This window comes from Pleurodeles waltl, chromosome 12 (genome assembly GCF_031143425.1).
Source record: "Pleurodeles waltl isolate 20211129_DDA chromosome 12, aPleWal1.hap1.20221129, whole genome shotgun sequence".
Classification (NCBI taxonomy): Eukaryota; Metazoa; Chordata; class Amphibia; order Caudata; family Salamandridae; genus Pleurodeles; species Pleurodeles waltl.
In genome coordinates, this window is record NC_090451.1 from 207,654,664 (window position 1) to 207,676,516 (window position 21,853).

Sequence of the window (21,853 nt, forward strand, 5' to 3'; positions counted from 1 at the left end):
GGACCATACACATTTTAAAACGTTCACCGAGTTCATGGTATGTATTGTTAAAACGTTTATTAACTAAGTAACCAAGAAGGAACAGTTCTAGAGCAATGTTTAGTAGTCGCAGGCTCAGAAACTATAAACTGAAAACAGAGTTCCACATAAGACGTTAACTGATGCTCCATCAAGCTCTGCTTTTCTTTTAACTGCAAAACGGATTAAATTTTCTAGTTGAAAATAATCTCTGGCATTTGGCAGGGGTAATTTGGCACTGGTAACTATCAAGCATTTTCTGTAGACTGGCAGTTTTCACAAGCAAGTAAAATAAAAAAACAGCTTTAATTCTGCTACAAACAAATTTAAATAAACAAAGGGGGAGACACTAGCAACGATTAACAATTGTTTTAACGACATTACCCATGTAAACAATGTTTTTTGTGCATCCACTTAGTAACTGTAAACGTGCACTTAAAAGCACACAGCTACAAGGGCTGTCACTGAGTAATCTTGATTTAGAGAAAACATGCAAGTGAGCCTTTTCCGATCAGGAGGAGACGGGATAGCAATCTTGCCAGAGTGACCCCTGAAATGGTACCCTGGTGAACTGTGAGCTACATTACATTATTGAGATCTTTATACAAAGCGTTCTTGAGCGTTTTTTATTTAAGTATCCATAGACTAACATGTGATGTTAAGCCTTCTTTGCAATTCAACTGTAGAAACGGAGTGACTGAAGCAACCTGCTGCTCACACCAGAATGGGATTGGTATGTCCGAGGTGTTTATACAGGGCGCTTTGAAATGTGTGTACTTAAATTGTTTTAGCAGTGCTATCACACATATGTTGGTCCTCGCACTACTGAGAATAATACTGCACTTTTACAAACCCTTTGAGCATTACCTGCGAGTGTTAAAGTGATCTGGCTACTTGGCCTGGTGTAAGAGTTTAAGCAAACTTTCGGGTCAATGTTTCATAGAGGTATGTTAAATTTCTAGAAAATGAGTTAAACTGTGTTCAGTTCACAGCTAAGAACTCATCGCAGTAGTAGTTAACAATCAGGGTTGTGAAAAATGGGTCTGGCCTCACTTAACATACCCCCCCCCCCCCCAAAGAGGGTGGGAACAGAATATGTAATTGTAATAGTATTTATATAGTGCTTACTACTCCTGATGAGGCGTCGAAGCGCTTTTCGGCAAGTAGCACGCTAGGCCGGAACCCAAAAGGAATTTTAGTGGTGGATTAATATAGGGAAATATGGGTACATTATTAGTATTATTATTAGTTAATTTGAGCAAAGGACACGCAAGTGTTAGCTGGGTTGACTTGAGTAATGGAGGGATAGAGGAGGGAAGAATCCAGAAGTGTTACTTGGGAGTTTATACTAATAGGATGGGGCTTGGAATGAGTAAAGGAGAGATGGAGGAGGGAAGAGTCTGTGGAAAGGGTTATGGAGATCTTAGTAGCAGGAGGAGTTTCGGATGAGTCAAAGGTGAGATAAATGAGAGAGAATTTTGTAGGGTTGTTTGGGAGATCATGGTAGTAAACTGAGGTTTGGGGTGAGCTAGATGTGGTAGAGGAGGGAAGAGCTTAGGCAGGGTTATTTTGGAGATGAAAGTAGTAGAATAGGCTTGGGATGAGTCAGAGTGGGGATGGTGGATAGCTTAACCCCTTCGCTGCCAGGCCTTTTACCCCTCCTTTGCCGAGCCTTTTTTTGGCTATTTGGGGCAGTTCGCGCTTAGGCCCTCATAACTTTTTGTCCACAAAAGCTAGCCTAGACAAATTTGCGTCCTTTTTTTCCAACATCCTAGGGATTCTAGAGGTACCCAGACATTGTGGGTTCCCTTGAAGGAGGCCAAGAAATTAGCCAAAATACAGTGAACATTTCTTTTTTTTTTTTTAAAATGGGAAAAAGTGACTGCAGAAGAAGGCTTGTGATTTTTTCCCTGAAAATGGCATCAACAAAGGGTTTGCGGTGCTAAAATCACCAGCTTCCCAGCTTTCAGGAACAGGCAGACTTGAATCAGAAGACCCAATTTTTCAACACAAATTTGGCATTTTACTGTGACATACCCCATTTTTAAAAAAAATTGTGCGTTCAGCCTCCTTCCAGTCAGTGGCAGAAATGGGCATGAAACCAATGCTGGATCCAAGAAACCTAAACATTTCTGAAAAGTAGACAAAAGTCTGAATTCAGCAAGGGGTCATTTGTGTAGATTCTACAAGAGTTTCCTACAGAAAATAACAACTGAAAAAGAAAAATATTGAAATTGAGGTGAAAAAAATATCACTTATTTTCTACGTTTTACTCTAACTTTTTCCTGCAATGTCAGATTTTCGAAAGCAATATACCGTTACATCTGCTGGACTCCTCTGGTTGCGGGGATATATAGGGCTTGTAGGTAAATCAAGAACCCAAGGTACCCAGAGCCAATAAATGAGCTGCACCCTGCAGTGCGTTTTCACTCTATACCGGGTATACAGCAATTCATTTGCTGAAATATAAAGAGTGAAAAATAGCTATCAAGAAAACCTTTGTATTTCCAAAAAGGGCAGAAGATAAGGTGTTGAGGAGCAGTGGTTCTTTGCACATCTCTGAATTCCGGGGTGACCATACTAGCATGTGAATTACAGGGCATTTCTCAAATAGATGTCTTTTTTACACACTCTTATATTTGGAAGGAAAAAATGTAGAGAAAGACAAGGGGCAATAACACTTGTTTTGCTAATCTATGTTCCCCCAAGTCTCCCGATAAAAATGATACCTCACTTGTGTGGGTAGGCCTAGCACCCGCGACAGGAAATGGCCCAAAACGCAACGTGGACACATCACTTTTTTTTAAAAAGAAAACAGAGGTGTTTTTTGCAAAGTGCCTACTTGTAGATTTTGGCCTCTAGTTCAGCCGGCACCTAGGGAAACCTACCAACCCTGTGCATTTTTGAAAACTAGAGACCTAGGGGAATCCAAGATGGGGTGACTTGTGGGGCTCTGACTAGGTTCTGTTACCCAGAATCCTTTGCAAACCTCAAAATTTGGCTAAAGAAACACGTTTTCATCACATTTTGGTGACAGAAAGTTCTGGAATCAGAGAGGAGCCACAAATTTCCTTCCACCCAGCGTTCCCCAAGTCTCCTGATAAAAATGATACCTCACTTGTGTGGGTAGGCCTACCGCCCGCGACAGGAAATGCCCCAAAACGCAACGTGGACACATTGCCTACGGGGTCGCTCCCCCTGCGTGACATTGGCGCCCAAAAAAAAATCCCCGGTGCCTAGTGGTTTCTGTCCCCTTGGGGGCAGATTGACCTAAAATCGGCCAATCTGTTTTGCCCCCCAGGGGAGCGACCCTTGCCTAATGGGTCGCTCCCCATCTCTGGGGAAAAAAAATAAAAAATAAAAAAATTTGCCCTGGCGCCTAGAGGTTTCTGCACCCCCCCCCAGGCAGATCGGCCTAATAACAATAGGCCGATCTGCCCCCAGGGCAAAATAAGTTTCCCCCCCCCCCCCCCCCCCCCGGAGCGGCCCTTGCCTACGGGGTCGCACCCCCTCCGTGACATTGGCGCCCCAAAAAAAAAAGCCCCGGTGCCTAATCTGCAGAAATGGCCTAAATAAAATTTTCCCCTCCAGGGGAGCGACCGTTGTCCAAGGGGTCACTCCCCATCTGTAAAACAAAAAAACCCTGGTGCCTAGTGGTTTCAGCCTAATCAAAATAGGCTGACCTACCCCCCAGGGGGGCAGAAATGGCCTAAAATAATCCCCCCCCCCTCCCCCCCAAAGGGAGCGACCCTTGCCTAAGGGGTCGCTCCCTTTGCGTGAAATTCACATTAAAAAAAACTCCCTGGTGTCTACTGGTTTCTGCCCCCCTTGGGGGCAGATTGGCCTCATCAAAATAGGCCAATCTGCCCCCAAGGGGGGCAGAAATGGCCTAAATATAATTTGCCCCCTAGGGGAGCGACCCTTGCCTAAGGGGTCGCTCCCCACCTAAAACAGAACCAAAACAAAACAAAAATAAAAAAAATAAAAAATGATCCTTGGTGCCCAGAGGTTTCTGCCCCCAGAAGGGGCAGAAAAGGCCTTCCCAAAAAAATGCCCCCCCCTGGGAGCGACCCTTGCCCAAGGGGTCGCTCCCTTATGTCAATTTCCCCCCAAAAAAAACAAAAACCCTAGTGTCTAGTGGGGTTTCAAAAGCCGGATTGCAAGCAATCCGGCTTTTGAAACCCTGGGAGAGACTTCAAAGGGAAGGAAATACATTTCCTTCCCTTTGAAGCCTCTCCGGGCCTCCCCCACATGATTGAAAGAGAAATGCGGAGCATTTCTCTTTCAATCGCGCTGGAAGCAGAGCTACCAGCGCGATGGGGGAGACCCTGTGACTAATCAGCGCACGCTGACGTCACAGGGGGGGGTCCATCCCTGACTTTGGGGGGGTGGGGGTAAGCACACAGAGGGAGCGAGAGCACTTCCTCTGGGCTGTGTGCCGAGGACGTAGTGGTTACGTCCTCGGCACAGCAGCACTGTGCCGAAGGACGTAACCACTACGTCCTCAGCACAGAAGGGGTTAATAGAGACATAGGGTGATGGGGAGACAGAGTAAAGCTTACAACAGTAAATTTATATTTTTTATTCTTTTATTTTATTTATATATATTTCCAATTAATATTTTAATTTTTCTTTTATGTATTTATTATTAATATATTAACTTTAATTTACTAATAAGTTGAATTTTATTTATAGCTTTTATTTTTATTCAATTTTTCTACAGTGGGACTAGAGTAATAGATATGTAAATACATAGTAAGGGAATATATGTGCAAGGAATATAATAATGGGTATAATAAGAAGAAAAGTAGTATTATATAAGCACAGACTTTCAAGATTTGTAATATTTGAAGTTAATTACTAAGTGTCGTTTTCTAACATTTATCTTTCCTCAATTTTTGAATAGCGAAATGCTTATGACAATAAAAACATTTGATCAGTGTGATAAAAAATGAAAGCGGGGATTCATAAGTATCTAATATAACAACTTATCCAGCAGGTATGCAAAGACCCATGAACGTTAAGCATAAAATAATATTCAAATATATATGTATATACACAAAAACATGTACACACAAATATATATATATATATATATATATATATATATATATATATATATATATATACACACAGTGAGTAAATATATATTTGTTAAACAGGCTTAAAGAGTACAAGAATAATTTATTATGACATAGTAACAATACATATTTCCTAAAGAACTATACATATCTAGAATATACACAATCAGATTAGAAATATCAACACAGCCATATGCAGTCGATTGCTGTTTGGATATGGTGGTTATGAAGGAAAGAGACAACTCTTGCGTAGCCTTCTGAAGGCAAGATATTCATCCATAGATCTTTTATTTGGGGGTAATGAATTCCATAATTTGGCTGTATTGTACTAATTACTTTTCACGCTGCATCAGACCTGTGAAGGCTCTACCCCCACAGAAACAAAGGAGGGTATCCAGACTTCTGGAGCCAGTCACCCTTCACAAGTGCCCTTTGAAGTTTTGGAATGAAGGGACCACTCACTGTGGCAATCAGGGGCAGGCCTTAGACTCTCAGAGAAGGTCTCTGAATGGAACAGTTGATGACACCATCATATAAATTACCAAATGCTCTCCAGGAGGGTTGGGGAGGGGTGCAGAGATGTATCACCATGGGATTGGACAAGAGTGCCTATCTTCTACAACTCTTCATCCCCTCTTAAAAACCCCTTCCCAAGGGAAAGACCCGAGAACCGTCTACACCTGGGAGAAGCAAAACCAGAGGAATGCTCATTTGGAAGAGAGGAGACACTTGTGTACTATTGAAATAATGGATCTGTGAACTTCTGACTTCAGTTGGCACCCAGTGACTAGGGTTTAATTTCTCCAGGGCCAGTCATATTAGCACCCCTTCACCCTATGGAGGGCAGTACATGTGTGGACTACTGGGGGTAGGTAAGAGGGTCTTACAGATGTTCTGTGGACTGATCCTGCAGGTGTATGACCTCTAGGAGGAGATGGTTCCAGACTCCAGCAGACACAAGTACCTTGCAAACAGCTAGGAAGAAACAGGACCTAAGGAGTGCAGGGAGAACATCCTGCCCTGGTGTCGCTCCTGAAGATCACCCCTAAAGAGGTGCCATGTGCCAAGACAGATCCTGTGTGAGGAAGGAGAGTAGTAAAAATCAGGCTCCTCAAGAATTGCTAATTTAAGAGGTCAGGAGGACTGAAAATAGACATTCCTGGTAGCTGAAACATGTCAGCACAAACGCAATTTGAATATCCCTGAGCAATGACTCATTACATGTATTAATAAAAATCATATGCAAGATGGTACCATTCTTAGTGATTTTAACAGTGTTGTATTTATTATGACATTCCTGCTTTTATTGATGTGATAACCCGATAAAAAAAAAGCCACAAGAACGGCCTTTTAAAAATACCCTACTGTATTGCTTCCAGCATATGTGGTAATAGGGTTTAGGACTTGCTAGAGGTGTGAACTCCTAGCAGGGTGTCACCACAGGTATTTCCAACTGCCATGTATATGTATATTTGTAAATAATGTGTAGCACTGGAAAATGTGTGCATCATAAAATACTTTCCCTTTTTTTAAAAATTAAAGTACTGGTTAGACAATGATTTATTGGGTGTTTGTTGCATGCTCTGCCTCACTACCTTGAGACAGTCAAGGTGCTACGTATAGGGGAACTTGGTTCCCAGTTGATGGAAGCTTGCAAATTAATTACTTGTGAAGGACTTGCATTCTTCCTAACTAATACATTTTTTTTTCTTCATTTTTTTATTTTTTAGAAAGGCCCACTTTATGTGGAAATGCCATTTGATCCAAGTTCCTGTACACCCAGTTTCAGTGCTTAGCCTAGGGTCCCTCTTCTCGTTAATAAGCATTTTCTTAACATTCACAGTTCCATTGTACACTGTTTATATTTACTAGGTAACATTTTGGAATGTTCAGACTCCACCTTGGTTATGTTGGAAAGTGGTTCAATGACCCAAAATTAGTAATTTCTCATAGAGAGCGGAGTAAATAGAAAATATTAGTATTAGAGAGATCACCACAGAATCCACATTAAGATTACAGAGAACAAGATAATGTTGGGCTGGTGCAGAAAACCCGTTTGAAAGTATAGGGGTGCCTTCAAGGCACTTTCCACACATGTGAAATGTGACCTGTTAATGACCGACTATGTAGTGCACTGATTGCTACTTAAGACCTGCATAAGGCAGCCCCATTTTGAGCAGTCTGCATTAAGTGATTTTGAACAAATTTCTGAAAGCTCTTGGTGAAGGCGATGAAAAGACGTTCTAGAAGTGCCTGGGCAGGCTATGAGAACAGAACGCTTAGGAATCCCCATCTCCTACAGCCTGGGATACAAGTTAAGATTCCAAGCAAGGTATGAGGAACATAAATCATTAGGCAGAGAAGCTAGCTCACAGAGATTGTTCTCCTGGAAGATTGGAAGTGAGCAGATATATCCTGCAGCAAGATGTTTATATTTTAAGGGACAGATAAACCAACGTGGTTTGTCCTCGGTGCAATCTGGTAAGAAAGGAGTCCTACATTTAAAGCACTGAAATAATTGTCAAAAAAGCAAATATGGCTTGGTACCAGCTCTCTTCTTAAGAAACAGAAATCATTATTCCCGGAGGCAACTTCAGAACTACTGTTCAAGCCCTCATACTCTTGTATTTGGATGGTGGCGATCTGCTATCCCATGACCTCCCAGACTATCGGAGCAATACTTAACAGTATCCTACATGTCGCAGTCTCATCTAGGGACAGGGATGATCAAATCACATACATCCTGAAGGAACTTCATTAGCTCTCCTTGCCACCTGAAGCAGAATCAAAATCAGATGCATCATTTAAAAAGCTTTCACAAGTACCGTCCTCACTTATCTTGCAGACATTCTCACCGTTTCTGATGGATCTCTGCAAAGCTGAAGTCATGACACCACCAGACTGCAGTAGTTTTATTTAAAAAAACAAAAAAAACAGGGGTGGACACAGTGGGAACATTACTTCATGATAAAGTACTTAAGCCCTTTGATCACCTGCATAGCGAAGGGGGAATACCAAGGGGACACTTCATAGCACACACTAGATTAACTGGCCTGACTAGACAATGGCGCATACTCGACCTGGAACCAGCCCCTCACCCGTTAGTATATGTGATCCATGTGGTGGGCAGTAGGAAGAACTTAGTCACTTGGCTTAACCGGGCATTAGCACACACCACCACAAACCCCCTGCAGCTGCTGCGCAGGAGATGGGAACAAGATGTAGGAGAGAGCTCCAAGATAAAGAATGGGTTAGAGCCCTGATCTACCATAAAAAAGTTTCCAGAAACGCTAAGTTCCAATACAAACAATACAATATATTACAGAGGGCTTATCTAACACCGGCAGGGCTAAGTAGTATGTTTGGGACTGCGTCAGAATGCCCTCGGTGCCATGAACCAGGTGCCAATATGCTCTACATGTTTTGGTCTTGCCCAGAATCGGACGCTTCTGGACAATTACTTGGGGTCATCACAGAGCTAACCCAACATTCAGACCTGTACAAAGCAGAAGGCGTCCTGCTGGGCATTTTTCACCGCTCCAAGTAAGCTGCCCTCATAGGCAGAAGAGCTATTGCCATGGCTTGGAAATTACCCACACTCCCAACACTCTCCCAGTGGGGCGCAGCTCTGATCAGATGGAGTAAAGCAGAGGAAACGGCACTTAGACGGGAATGGTCTAGAGGATTATGCAGGGTCCCGATGGCAAGCGGCTGGGGTAGGTAAGTGCAGGAGCTGCAAGAAAACTGCGAACGTCTAGTGCCTTAGGAGAAGTATCATCATGATAAAGGGAGTAATGAGGCCCTATTGGCAAAGATAATGTTTCCCCCCCCTTGCTTCCTAGCGCCATCCCCCACCACCACCACCCTGCATGTCGCAACATGCATGTACATTTCCCTAAGCATTGATTTATTCAGTATCTGCTTTATACAGTATTAGTATGAATGCTTTACATGCCTATTCTGAAAAACAATAAAATGGTTCAAAACTAAATTAATAATTCAGGATAGAATTAAAGATCCAGCTTTCCCCAAAACCGGAACTCAACTATTTTCTAGCCAAAACCCTGTATTTATATTCAGCTGTCAATTCCATTCTTACATTCCTGGCACCTACAGTTACATACTGTATGAAAACTATTCTCCAACCCATGTACTAAATAAGCAGTAACTACTTACCTGACCATCTGGGAATCTTTAGCCCCAGACAAGAGGCAGACATTCCAGAAGTGCCAAAATTCAGAAGTGTAGGGTGAACGGCAAGGAAGTAATGAATGCAGTCACTTAGGCCAGAGAAGATGGATTATTGACAATATTTTGAAACAGCAACAAACACGCTTCCTAATAAGGAAGGTTTGGCGTTCCTTTCTTAATTGCATGACAATAGTGTACAGCGATGTAAGGGGGTGTCTTCTCTTACAAATAGCTTTAGGCATGATTTCTAAGGGGGTTGTTCCGTTACAAAAACAAATTCTATAGAATAGCAGTTAATCCCCCTTTTTAGGGGCACAGCATAAGAATCTCCAAGTGTCTCTATTGAGGCCAAAAGGTATGGGTACTACTGTCACAATGGTGGCCTTGTGGCTGTGCTCGTTTTAGCTTCAGAGAAAACTATGACTGCTGACAGAACGTCGCAAAACATTTCCTCTGCCTTGGGGAGCGGTACTAAAAACACCTCTCAGGGTCCATCCCAGGAATGCAGCTGGCCACGTCGCAAAGTGCAACCGAGAAGACAGTATCCTAGGTGTTTCTCCCCTCCTATAGTGGCTGAGCAAATGGGCTACTGTAGGTGTAAAGGGCTGGTCACTCCGCTGTTTTGTTGCCCTGGGTGTCAGGAGTGTAGGAGTAACACCAATACGTCTTATAAGGAGTCACTCATCTTTCAGGGCAGAGCATCTTTGGCGACTGGTGTTAGTTTGGTCAGAAATCATCCCACGTAGGGTACGGTAGGGAGCTTTATCACTTGCGGCAATTAAAATGTCCAGAAGGAGAGTTAATGTGCCACTACAGAAATTTACAATACAGCATGGATTGGGTTACATCAGACATAGCCTCCTCAGTACGCATCTCAGCAGTAATTTTGCACTAGCTGGGATACACTTATCTAATGTGGGTACTTTTTCCTGCTAGCCATCAAGGAAGTTCTTTAAGTAGCCAGTCATACTTAATGGTAAAGTAAGGTGAGCACAGAAGGGAGCCTCAGTTATCACAAAGTGCCATCTCCGAGGATTGGCAGAGTTACAGGGCGATCCTAAAGCTTTAAACAACTAAAAAAGGTTCCAGATAGCAGATTTTGCAGCAAAAAAATAAATTCTTCAGGTCCCTAGGAGTCATCATGGCAGCGCCTGGGATGACACAATGGTGCTCCATAATCCCCTCCAGGAACAGCAGAAATCTTGAGCAACTGTGAAGACCGACCAGGGTCTCACTCTGGCTTGTCAGGAGCATGACATAAAAGTAAAGAGTATGGTGGCAACCCCCTTTAAAAGAACAAGTTAAGAATCTAAGTGTGTTGGTGCTGGAAAAACCAACAGGACATCTCTAGCTTTCTCAGGATGGGTGGTGGCTTTTCAAGGATCTCACCCTCGATTCCTTGATGACCCACAAGCTAACCCAATCTGCATAATCAAACTTGCGACAATCTATCCAAACCATCACTGTCATTTATTATGTTGCATGCATTGTACTGTATTTTTCAAGGGTGCTCACATTCTCAAAGGGCCAGCGGTAGCAACGCTATGTTGTCATGATAGGTTCTAAAAGTTCAAGCAGACATACAACAGAGGACCATTTACGAATGTCTATTGCTGGTGACTTACCGATGCAGGACTGAGTAAAGAGATTTTCTTTTAGCTATTGTGGATGATCCTTGTATGGTGATATTGAAACAGCAACCGTGGAACAGGATGAACTGGCTTAAGAAGACTGAGTATTATGCAGAAAGTGTCATAGACAAACTTATCAGCAAAACAAACATAATTCAAATATTTGGGTATGTAGAATAGTACTTTGGTGTAATGTCGCTATTTTTATTTTGGCTTTATTTCAAAGCACAGTGGGCGCAGCAGGTGTACTGTTTGTTGCTGTTACATAATGAGTTTGCCTTTAATCTCGGTCCAGCTATTATCCCTAGTGGTAGCTAGAGTGCACCATACAGTCTAGAACAGAACAAAAGGCACGACTGCCCAGGCCATGTTGCCTGGTTACTGGGTCCAGGAGCTAACAGCGCTGTGACAAACACTCAGGCATGTGTTGTAACCAGATCTGTAAAGCAGCAAGGCTGAGGGCAGGCCAGACCGACTCGGTTTACAACAAAATATTTACAGGCGCCTCCTGGGGTTACAGGAAACAATGCCCTGGTCTGGAGACTGTTGAAGCAAATCATTTCTTTTTGAGTCTATTGAGCTTTACTTCACCACCGAATGTGCACTGAGAATGAGGTTGAGTGTATTTGTATAAAGCTTTACCACACCTTTCTGGATCAGGGTAGCTCTTTAGTATCAGGTACTGTTAGATGGTGTATCCTTCATTTACTATTTGCAACATAATGTTTTTATTCAATAGTGAGTATGTCTTGATAGGTCATAATCAGTAATGACATTAAAGGACACTCCAAACAAATTCTGTCCAAATTTGTAAAACACAAGTTTAGAATACCAGATAGTGACTTTTCAAAAGACATCTTAACTGAAATGAGGAGTTTGGTAATTTTGTGTACTGTACAGAATTCAAAACGCTCATATAGGAAACAAGTGCTTCGAAAGGGTAATTAAGCAGACAATATATACATTAACCCTCCCAGTGCATAGATGTAATGACATTACTTCCGGATCGGCAGAACGAGTGCAAAAGGCAAATGGAGGAAGGCTACACTTCTCAAATCACCAGGGAAACTTTCAGCTTATGTGATGGCGAGTACTTTCATATTCGCTGCCATCAGCATTTCAGTAATTTTAGCAGGAGTTTGTGGCAGCTGTGAAGGAAAGCATGCATCTGCAATGCAATAGGTCTCACATGTGCTTTAGTTAGAGCTGCTGGCATTGTAAATTCATAGCTGGACTTTGTCAACCCTGCTTTATAATTGTATTTTCCTGGGATATAATTCCAGTGGCCCTGAATATAACTAAAGCACTTCCATTTACCTTATTCCTCTATCTGCAGCAAAAAATTAAAATGTTGCCATTTAGCATTCTAATTTAAATCTGCCATGCTGATTCCAATAGAATACCACTTTCACCACCCCACCATCAATTACTGGCTGGCTAACATAATTCTTTAAAAAAAAGAAAAAAAAAGACAAGACAGCCACGTGGGAATAATGAGAGAAATAAACTAAAAGGGTCACCCAAACATCAAGAGTGTTCATACAGTCAGTGTATGAAGGATGTTAAGATGGCCAGAATTATTATTAAAACACATAAAATTATCATACAAAACTTTATCAGAAAAACTTTTGGCATTAAATTGTAATGCTCTAAACAGCCCCTAGAGGGCACCATAAGAACAAGATACTTACCTTCGGTAACGCCTTTTCTGGTGGATACACTAGCTACCTGTGGACCGCCTTGGTCCTTAACACCACTTTGTCCCTGTAAAAGGAAGTATATAGGGGTTATACACTAAGAGCCTGGAGCTCACTCACCCTTCTAGCCGATGTTATAGCAACGAGAAAAGCAGTCTTCAAAACCAAAAGTCTCAATGGACAAGAATGCATTGGTTCAAACGGTGCACCCATAAGAAAGGCCAATACTAAGTTAAGGTCCCACTGTGGCATAACAAATGGAGTGGGCGGAAACCTATTAGTGAGACCCTTAATGAACCTTAATGAACCTTAAAACAATAGGCGACTTAAACAATGACTTGGTCTGGAAGGAATTGAAAGCCGACAGCGTGGATAAATAACCCTCAACAGTGGCAACTGCACAACCCCTCTGTGCCAAGGATAAAGCAAACAATAGAATCTCAGATAAGTGGGCACTCAAGGGATCAATTTGATTCTCTCCACACCAACTCACAAATCTAGCCCACCTGCTTGCATGGATAGATTTGGTGGAGTGTCGCCTGGCCGATACTATAACTTCCACCACCTCAGGCAGGAGAGAAAAGGAACTCAGATTGCCCCGTTCAATCTCCAGGCATGAAAGTGCAGGCTCTGGAGGTGGGGGTGTAGAACCTGCCCCTGCGACTGCGAGAGGAGGTCTGCCCTGTGAGGGAGACGGAGCGGAGGGCACAGAGAGAGTTGGAGAAGGTCTGAATACCACACCCTTCTTAGCCAATCCAGAGCTATTAAGATGACTTGGGCCTGGTCTTGGCGGATCTTCCTCTGAACATGAGGAATTAAGGGTGTGGGGGGGAACATGTACAGCAACTGACCCTTCCAGGAAATCTGAAACGTGTCCCCTAAAGCTCCTTGCATCGGATACTGGAGGCTGCAGAATGACTGGCAGTGCGCGTTCTCCCGAGTGGCAAACAGGTCTATCTGTGGATATCACCACCTCTGGAAGATGTAAAGGACCAGATCTGGATGAAGACGCCACTCGTGATCGGTTGAAATGCTCCTACTGAGATAGTCCACACGCACGTTCAGAACTCCAGCCAAATGATCTGCTACCAAGCAAATCCGATGGTCCTGAACCCAGGCCCAGAGCCGAAGAGCTTCTCTGCAGCGAAGGTACGACCCCACTCCTCCCTGCTTGTTTATATACCACATCGCGGTAGTGTTGTCCGTCAGGACTTGAACCGATGGACCGCGAAGGGAAGGGAGGAAGGCCTTGAGAGCCAGACGTATCGCCCGCAATTCCAACAGATTGATGTGAAACCTCTGTTCCACTGGAGACCAACGATCTTTGACCTCCAGGTCCCCCAGATGAGCTCCCCACCCTCAAGTGGAGGCATCCGTTATCACTGTGGTCACTGGAGGAGGCAGCGAGAACGGCCTTCCTTGAGAAAGGTTGCCGACCGCAGCACACCATCAAAGATCCACTGCAGGGTCTCTGGAGATCCTTATCGATTCCTCGAGATCTCCTTTGTGTTGAAACCACTGCCTGCGGACGCACCACTGAAGAGCCCTCATGTGCCAGAGTGCATGAGTGACCAGCAGAATGCAAGAAGTGAACCGACCGAGCAGACGAAGAACCTTGAGGACTGGAACGAGCGCTCCATTCTGAAACATTAGAATCAACACCTGAATGTCCTGAATCTGGTGCGGCGGAGGAAAGGCCGGATTAAATGTTGTATCCAGTACTGCCCCTATGAACAGGAGGCAGTGAGAGGGCTCTAGGTGAGATTTGGGCACATTCACCGAAAAGCCCAGATCGAACAACAACTGAGTTGTCGGCTGCAAGTGATGCCGCAAGAGCTCCGGAGACTTGGCTTTGATCAACCAATCGTCCAGATAAGGAAATACCGCTATCCCCCTTCTTCTGAACTCTGCTGCAACCACCGCCATCACCTTTATGAAGACTTGAGGTGCCGAAGTAAGACCAAATGGAAGGACCGCAAACTGATAGTGTTGCGACCCCACCACAAACCGGAGATACTTCCTATGCGACTTAAAGATCGGGATATGGAAGTAAGCATCCTGCAAGTCAACAGACACCATCCAATCTCCTTCGTTCAACGCCAAAAGAACCTGTGACAGGGTCAGCATTTTGAACTTTTCCTGCTAGAGGAACCAATTCAAAATCCTCAGGTCCAGGACTGGCCTCAACCGACCATCCTTTTTGGGGATCAGGAAGTATCTTGAATAGCAGCCCTGACCCCTCTCCTGCTCTGGAACCAACTCCACTGCGCCTTTCGACAAAAGGATTAGCACTTCCTGTTGTAGTAACAGAAGATGGTCGTCCGAACAGAAGGATGGGTGGGGAGGGAAGTGATGGGGAAACTCCCAAAAGGGAAGAGTATAACCTTTCCCCACAATGTTAGTGACCCAGGAGTCCGATGTTATTGACTCCCACATGAAGAAAGTGAGACAGTCTCCCCCCTACAGGAGATACATGTAAAGGGAGTGATGGAGAACTAAGGCTGCTTTCCTTCCTGCACCCCTCCGGAGGAAGAGGCAGAGTGCTGCTGGGCGGCCCCTCTAGTGCAAACTCTACCCCTGCCCCTGAAAGATCTAGAAGGGTGAGCTCCTGAAGATTGCTGTCCTGCTGCCTGGAGCCTGCCTCGAAAGGAAGAGCCACGCCCAAACGCCCTACTATCCTTGAACCGCTCCAAGGCAGAATCAGCCTTTGCTCCAAATAGTTTGTCCCCATCAAAGGGCAGGTTGAGAAGTGTTGTTTGTACATCAGGAGAGAATCCTGAAGACCGTAGCCAGGCATGTTGTCTTGTTGCTATGGACGTGGAGTCCGAGGTGTCTAGCCCAGATTGAATAACCTGGGTCGCCACCCCCTGAGCGTCCGACAAAAGGTTAAGCACCTCTTGAGACAATCCAGAGTGCCCCTTGGCCTCGTCCATAAGAGCGTAAAAATACAAGTAGCATTTGTAGATTTCAGGGCCATGCTACATGAAGAGAACACCTTCTTAGCCGACTGGTGCATTCTCTTAGACTCCATGTCTGCTGGAACGCCTGGAAAAGATCTCGGAGCAGAGCGAGAGGAACATGAAGCCTGCACAACCAAACTCTCCGGAGTCGGGTGTCTGGACAAGAACGCCAGATCACCTGGAGCCACCAGATACCTTCTTGCCACCGACCTGTTCACGGCAGTCAAAGTCACAGGCTTCTTCCACACCTCCCTATTAGGGTCCATAAGTGCCTCATTGAATGGAAGAAGCGACTGCCACAGCTGGCGATGGATGCAACACCTCAGTGAGGATGTTGGTCTGGACATCCACAGCTGGAAGAGGAAGGTCCAAAAAGTCCGCTGCCTTCCATACCACAGCATGAAAAGAGGCAGCCTCCTCAGTATACTCCCCCGGAGAAGCCAAGTCCCACTCCGGGGAAGTGTCTAAACCATTCACCGTGTCCAATCCTTGCAGGTCTCCTGAGGGCTCCACAATCTCTCCCTCCTCCAAGAGCTGCTTCTCATACTCCTGCTCCCCTAGCAGCCTCAGAGCCAACTTTCTGGAGCGGAGCCTGGATTTAATCCCCGGCGTCGATCAGGCGTCAGCCAACGCCGAAGACCTCGGACGGCGTCGACCATCGGAGTCATCCGACACCGGATCCATCGGCACCATAGGCTTCTTCAAAGTCGATTGGAGCAGTGGCAAACTCATCAGCGCCGGGGCGGTGGACGTCATCAGCGTCACCGGTCTTCTAGGCGACACGATTGGTACCGGCACCGAACTAGCACTTCCTGAAGGAAGAAAGGGCATAAAGGGCGTCAGTCTATAAGAAGCTGGAACAACCATTTCGAAGGCCAATGGACCTGACGGCACTGCATGCTTACCTCCCGGCGCCATGGTGGCGAAGATGTTAAACATTGCACTGAGGAGTGCAGCCGGGTCTGTGCCCGGCGCCGGGAAAGCCAGACAACTTTGTGGAGCCGGTACATGAGGCGAAGCCGGCGTTGGCTCAGGCATCTCCATCTGCGCCAGAGAGGCCCTCGGCTCCTGATGCAGATCAACTTCAAAGACCGACAGTGGAGACGTCAGTGAAGCTGGAGTCGTCTGAGGCAGAGGTGTAACAGTTGGACTGACCTCCCAAGTCGGTCGACGCCGAGCCGATGGCGACCTCAAACGGGAGCGGTCCTTATTTGACCGGTGCCGAGATCTATGCCGGTGCCGAGAGTCTCGATGACGCCGGTGAGATCTCCAGGCTTCTCCTTCTTGGACCTTGCAAGGAACAGCTTGGCCTCCCGCTCCTTTAGGGCCTTCGGATTCATGCGCTGAAATGAACCACATGCTTCGACTTCATGGTCAAAACTGACACACCACAAGCAATTTTCGTGTGGGTCCGTGACAGACATCCGACCTCCGCACTTTCTACAGGGTTTAAAACCCGACTTCCTTGGCTGCGACATTGTTCCACCGAAGTGAAACAGTAGCTCCCTGGTAGCCTTGAAGAAAAAAACGTTACTCGAAGGCACGGAAAAAAGGGAACTGACGTCTGCACATCGACAAGGACCTCTTATTGCCTGGAGGACATCATACGGCGTTGCGGGGGAGTCAGGCAATTGTGACGTGCAGAGCTAGAAGAAAATTTCCATTGCAAGCTGGCGCGTGGGGAAAATTCTTTAGGTGAGGAATCCACAGATAGTTGTATCCATCAGAAACCTATTTCTAAGAAACATGGTCATGTAACCATTTTGTTAGCCCCACAAGCAGATAACTCCATGAAAAAAATAAAGGAGAAAGCAATGCATTGCAACCATATACTTGGTCCCTAGAGGGCAATTTAGGGCTAGCAGGCCTGCTGCAATGATATTACAAACAAGGCCATTAAAACAAAACTTCTCCCAGCTGTATATCAAAAGTTGTAGCTATGACAAAGCTTAACAGACAGTGAATGATGGGAGGGGTTTTTATTTTGGGGTCCCTACTCACCTAGTGTGAGGACTCAGCGATGATGTAGACAGAAACAGCGTTTTGAAGGAGGTTCCACTGTCCTATGACCACCACAGGCTGATTTATGAGCAAAAATGTTTTGTGAAAGTAATGCCATGCAAAGCATTATGGGGGAAGTATTCATGTGGTAAATATTATAGTATTTTGACTGCAATGCTCAGAAGAGCCACTAGAGGACTCCACAATATGGTCATGTAAGCATGCAACAGCCCTTAGAGGGCATAACCACATAAAAAAATATGGGAGAAAGTAATGCAGTGTAACTATATATCTAGCCCCACGAGCACATAGTGTGTTACACATTTTCAAGGCTAGCAGAACTTATATGGTGATATTACAAACAGGGCCCATAAATCATAACTTTACCCAGCTGTAAAAAAAAAGTTCCAGCCATGAGAAAGCTCAAAAAGATAATGAAAGGTTGTAGGTGTTATGTTGTAGTTCCCACTAACAGTGTGGGGACCCAGAAATGATGCAGACAGAAAGAGCACACTGTCATCAATGTTTTGAAGGTGGTCCCATTGTCCTAGGACCACCACAGGCTGAGTTATGAGCAAAAATACTTTGTAAAAGTAATGCCCTGCAAAGCATTACGGGACACATTTTTCCTGGCACTAATGTGTTAATATGTTGATATGACTAATGCTTAGAAGAGCCCCTAGAAGACCCCACAATGAAAATAGCATTTGTAAAAAAAAACATGGTCATGTAACTGTATGGTTAGCTCCTAGGGGGCATAACCACACAAAGTTCCAGCCATGAGAAAGGTTTAACAGACACAATGGTGGGAGGGGTTATTATTTTGGGGTCCCCACTAAAATAGTGTGGGGACCCAAGGATGATGCAAACAGGAAGAACACTTTGTTGTGAATGTTTTGGTGGCTGTCCCATTGTCCTAGGACCACCAAAGGAGAGTTATTAGCAAAAATGGTTAGACAAAATGCCTGCAAAGCATCGTGGGCCGAGTTTCGTTGAATGCAGTATATAATGTAGTATCGGCTCTCCCACTGTGCCGAGAGCGCTGCTTTTGCTTTGAGGATTTTGTTTTAGTAAAGTATTCACCAATTTTAAGTGTTTTAAGGGGAGAGCCACAAGAAATTACTCTGATTAGGTAATTGTGAACAATATGACCAGTGCTCTAATACAACCAATAGAGTTCATGCTATTGTGCCTGTTCGCTCGGTGAGTGCCATGGCTGCCATGCAGCACAAAGGAGAGAGACTAAAGAAATAGTTCTCCCACGCTGAAGTATATTGGCAATCGTACAATAATCCATGTAAAAGGGCCAGTCTGCAAAACGTGACTAAAACAACATCAAGGCGGGACAAAAGTAAAACAATTACCAAAGACAAAGTGATTTTTGAAAGGCAAGCCCATTAACGAGTTAAAGTCATGGGTGTGAGGGGGGAGTAGTTCAAAGCCCACAATACTTATAACCGGTCACACGTGACCTAAAAAGGGGAGCAGCCAGGGTGAATAAGGAATCTACACCAGATTCCATCAACAGAAATGTACAACAGTTTAAAATCGAGTGAGACCAATTAGGATTTGAGCCCTGCAAAACAAGGGTACACTGCACAAAAAAAAATTTAACACACACTAATTCTACCTCGTTAAGAGGCATATGTGTCTTACTGGACCCTGCAATCAGTCTTGTAGAGGGCATCAAGAGATCTGAAAGCTGCATATATTAGTTCTTAAGGTCATGGATACATACGACTACTGCAGTGGACTAAGGGTGTGATGATAATTTGTGGCTACTTCAGTCATCACGGGGAGGGAATAAGAGGTAACCAGCACTGGCAAAGCCAATAGGTCTTGCTTATGCAAGAGCTATTTACTTTGCCAAAGTGTTTTAGCCATGTTGTACACCAGTGTGGCTGCTGTTCGGCATGTCTAAAAGTTAATGGCGTAGAAGCGTTGTTTAGTGTTGAGTGAAATGGCAAAGAGTGAAGTAGTGCTGTGTATTGGAGTGGCATCAAGTGGTGTCATGTGCAATGTCGTACAGTGGGGTGGTGTAGGGGAGAGTGGACTAGTGAAGAGTGCACTGGGGTAGTGTTGCAGAGTTTAGTGGTGTAGAATGCAAAGGCATAAAATTCAGCAGCATGTAATGTAGCATCATAGAATATAGTGGCGTAGATTAGTATAGTTGAGTGAAGTGGTGCAGAGTGGAGTGTTAGAGTAGAGTGCAGTGGCAGGAAGTGGAGAGTAGAGAGCAGTTGAGCTGTGTGGTGGAGAGTAGTGTGCAGTGGTGCAGCAATATAGAGGGCAGCAGCATATTGTTCTGCTGCATAGTGTAGCGTATGGCAGAATGATTGGAGCGGCATAGAAGGCTTTGACATATAATGCAGTAGTCCACAGAGTGGCGTAGAGTGCAGGGCGTAGAGTAGAGTGTTGTACTTTATAGTGCAGTGGTGTGGCGTATAGTGGACTAGTGTAGAGTACATTGGTGTAGGGTTGGAGCGTAGAGTACTGTAGAGTGTAGTGCAGTGCAGTGCAATGAAGTGAAGAGGTGTAGAATAGAATGGACTGGTGTAAAGTGTTGCAGAGTATGGTGACAGCAGTGGCAGAGTGCAGCAGCATAGAACTCAGTGGGGTGCAATGCAGTGCTATAGAATGCAGTGGCATAGGTGGGAGTGGTGCTTGTCGAGTGCAATGATATAGAGTAGAATGGTATAGTGATGCAGAGTAGAGTGGCACAGATCAGAGTGGCAGAGATCGGAGTGGCACAGAGTGTAGCTGCATAAAGTAGACTGTTTCAGAGTAGAGTGAAATAGCGTAGAGAGAAGTGGTGCAAGGTAGAATGTAGTGGCATAAAGTGTGATGGTTCAGAGTGTAATGGTGTCAAGTGGCAGAGTGCCGTGGTGAATAGTAGATTGTAGTGGCACACAGTGGATTGGCATAAAGTGCAGTGGAATAGAGTGGTGCAGGGTAGAGTAGAGTGGTGTAGAGTGAAAGTGGAGTAAAGTAGTGCCGAGAACAGTGGTGTAGATTAGAGTGGCGTACAGAGGATTGGCAGAGTGCAGAAGTGGAGTGGCGTAGAGTGCAGTGGCAGAGTAGAGAGGCGTAGTGGCATGGAGTGGTGGTGCAGTGTGGAGCAGAGTGCAGTGGCGTGGTGCAAAGTAAAGTGGCGTGAAACGGAGTACACATTATGTGGTAGCACATTGCCATTATAGACAACACTTTTTCATTGAAATGACCATTACATTTGCACAGATGTACAATTTTACTAATAAAACTATACAGAGCACAAAAGAATGTTGGGAAATAGCATCACCTAGGGTACTGATTTCTTTCGATCATATACATTTCTTTCCGACACTTCAGAAATTTAAAAATGGGCTTCATTTGTGCGTTCCTGATTCATATATATGCTGTAATACTAGAGCAGTTCATTTCAATGTTGTGTGATATAAAAAAAATAAAAGATCCTACCCCCAACATCCAGCAGGACTGTCACATAAAGCCTCTCATTTTGAAGCCAGAGAAAGAAAAGTATACACTAAGCTCCCTGGAAGACAGAGCCTGACAAATGACCTCTGCCTTTGAATGACCAGCAAATATGACAAGATAAGAACAAGATTTACAGGCCTGCATACAGAAAGGAGCACTCGTGGAAGAATACAAGGGGACTTGGTGAGAAATGGCTGTGCTCCTTGGGAGGGACAAACTCATCTTGGACAGCCTAAAACAAAGCAAGAAAATAGAACAGAACAGGTGAGTTACAAACCACAACGTCAATGGTAAGCATCGAGCAGAACGTGTTTCCAGGGAAGCTTTCTCAAAGTCTCCAAGATATCTTTAGCAAACCAGACAGCTTTGATGTCTGGTAGGTTTCGACCTAAAAAGGAAGTAGTGACAATCAATACTTCTCTATAGCGACTGTCAATGCATTTTGGGTGAAACGTTACTCAGGATTTATAAACAGATCACATTCGCTTCCCAAGAAGTATGTGCTCCTTGCATTTTCAACAAGAACACAGAGCAAGGAGGTCTCAAGGTATTAATGTGATGTAATGATGTGGACTGCAAAAGGGGGCCATGAGTCCATGTAAGATAACATTCAACCTTTTTCCACCACTTTTAAGCTTCTGTGGCATGGAGGACCCTTCAAACTCAGCACCAAATTAAGTAGACAATGTAAATAACTGCACTGCCCTCACCAGTATGTGCTGCAGTGCTTTAGAAATTATTGTTACCTTGCAAACAAAATGCATACTCTTGGGACAGCAATATGCCCTGCATGTTGTACA

General features: G+C 44.6%; 1 protein-coding gene across 2 annotated transcripts in view; it reads right to left on the reverse strand.

Annotated features, from left to right (window-relative positions):
- ANKRD11 (ankyrin repeat domain containing 11) overlaps positions 1-21,853 on the reverse strand; it is a 1,021,414-nt gene that overhangs the window by 486,509 nt on the left and 513,052 nt on the right. The window lies entirely within an intron of this gene.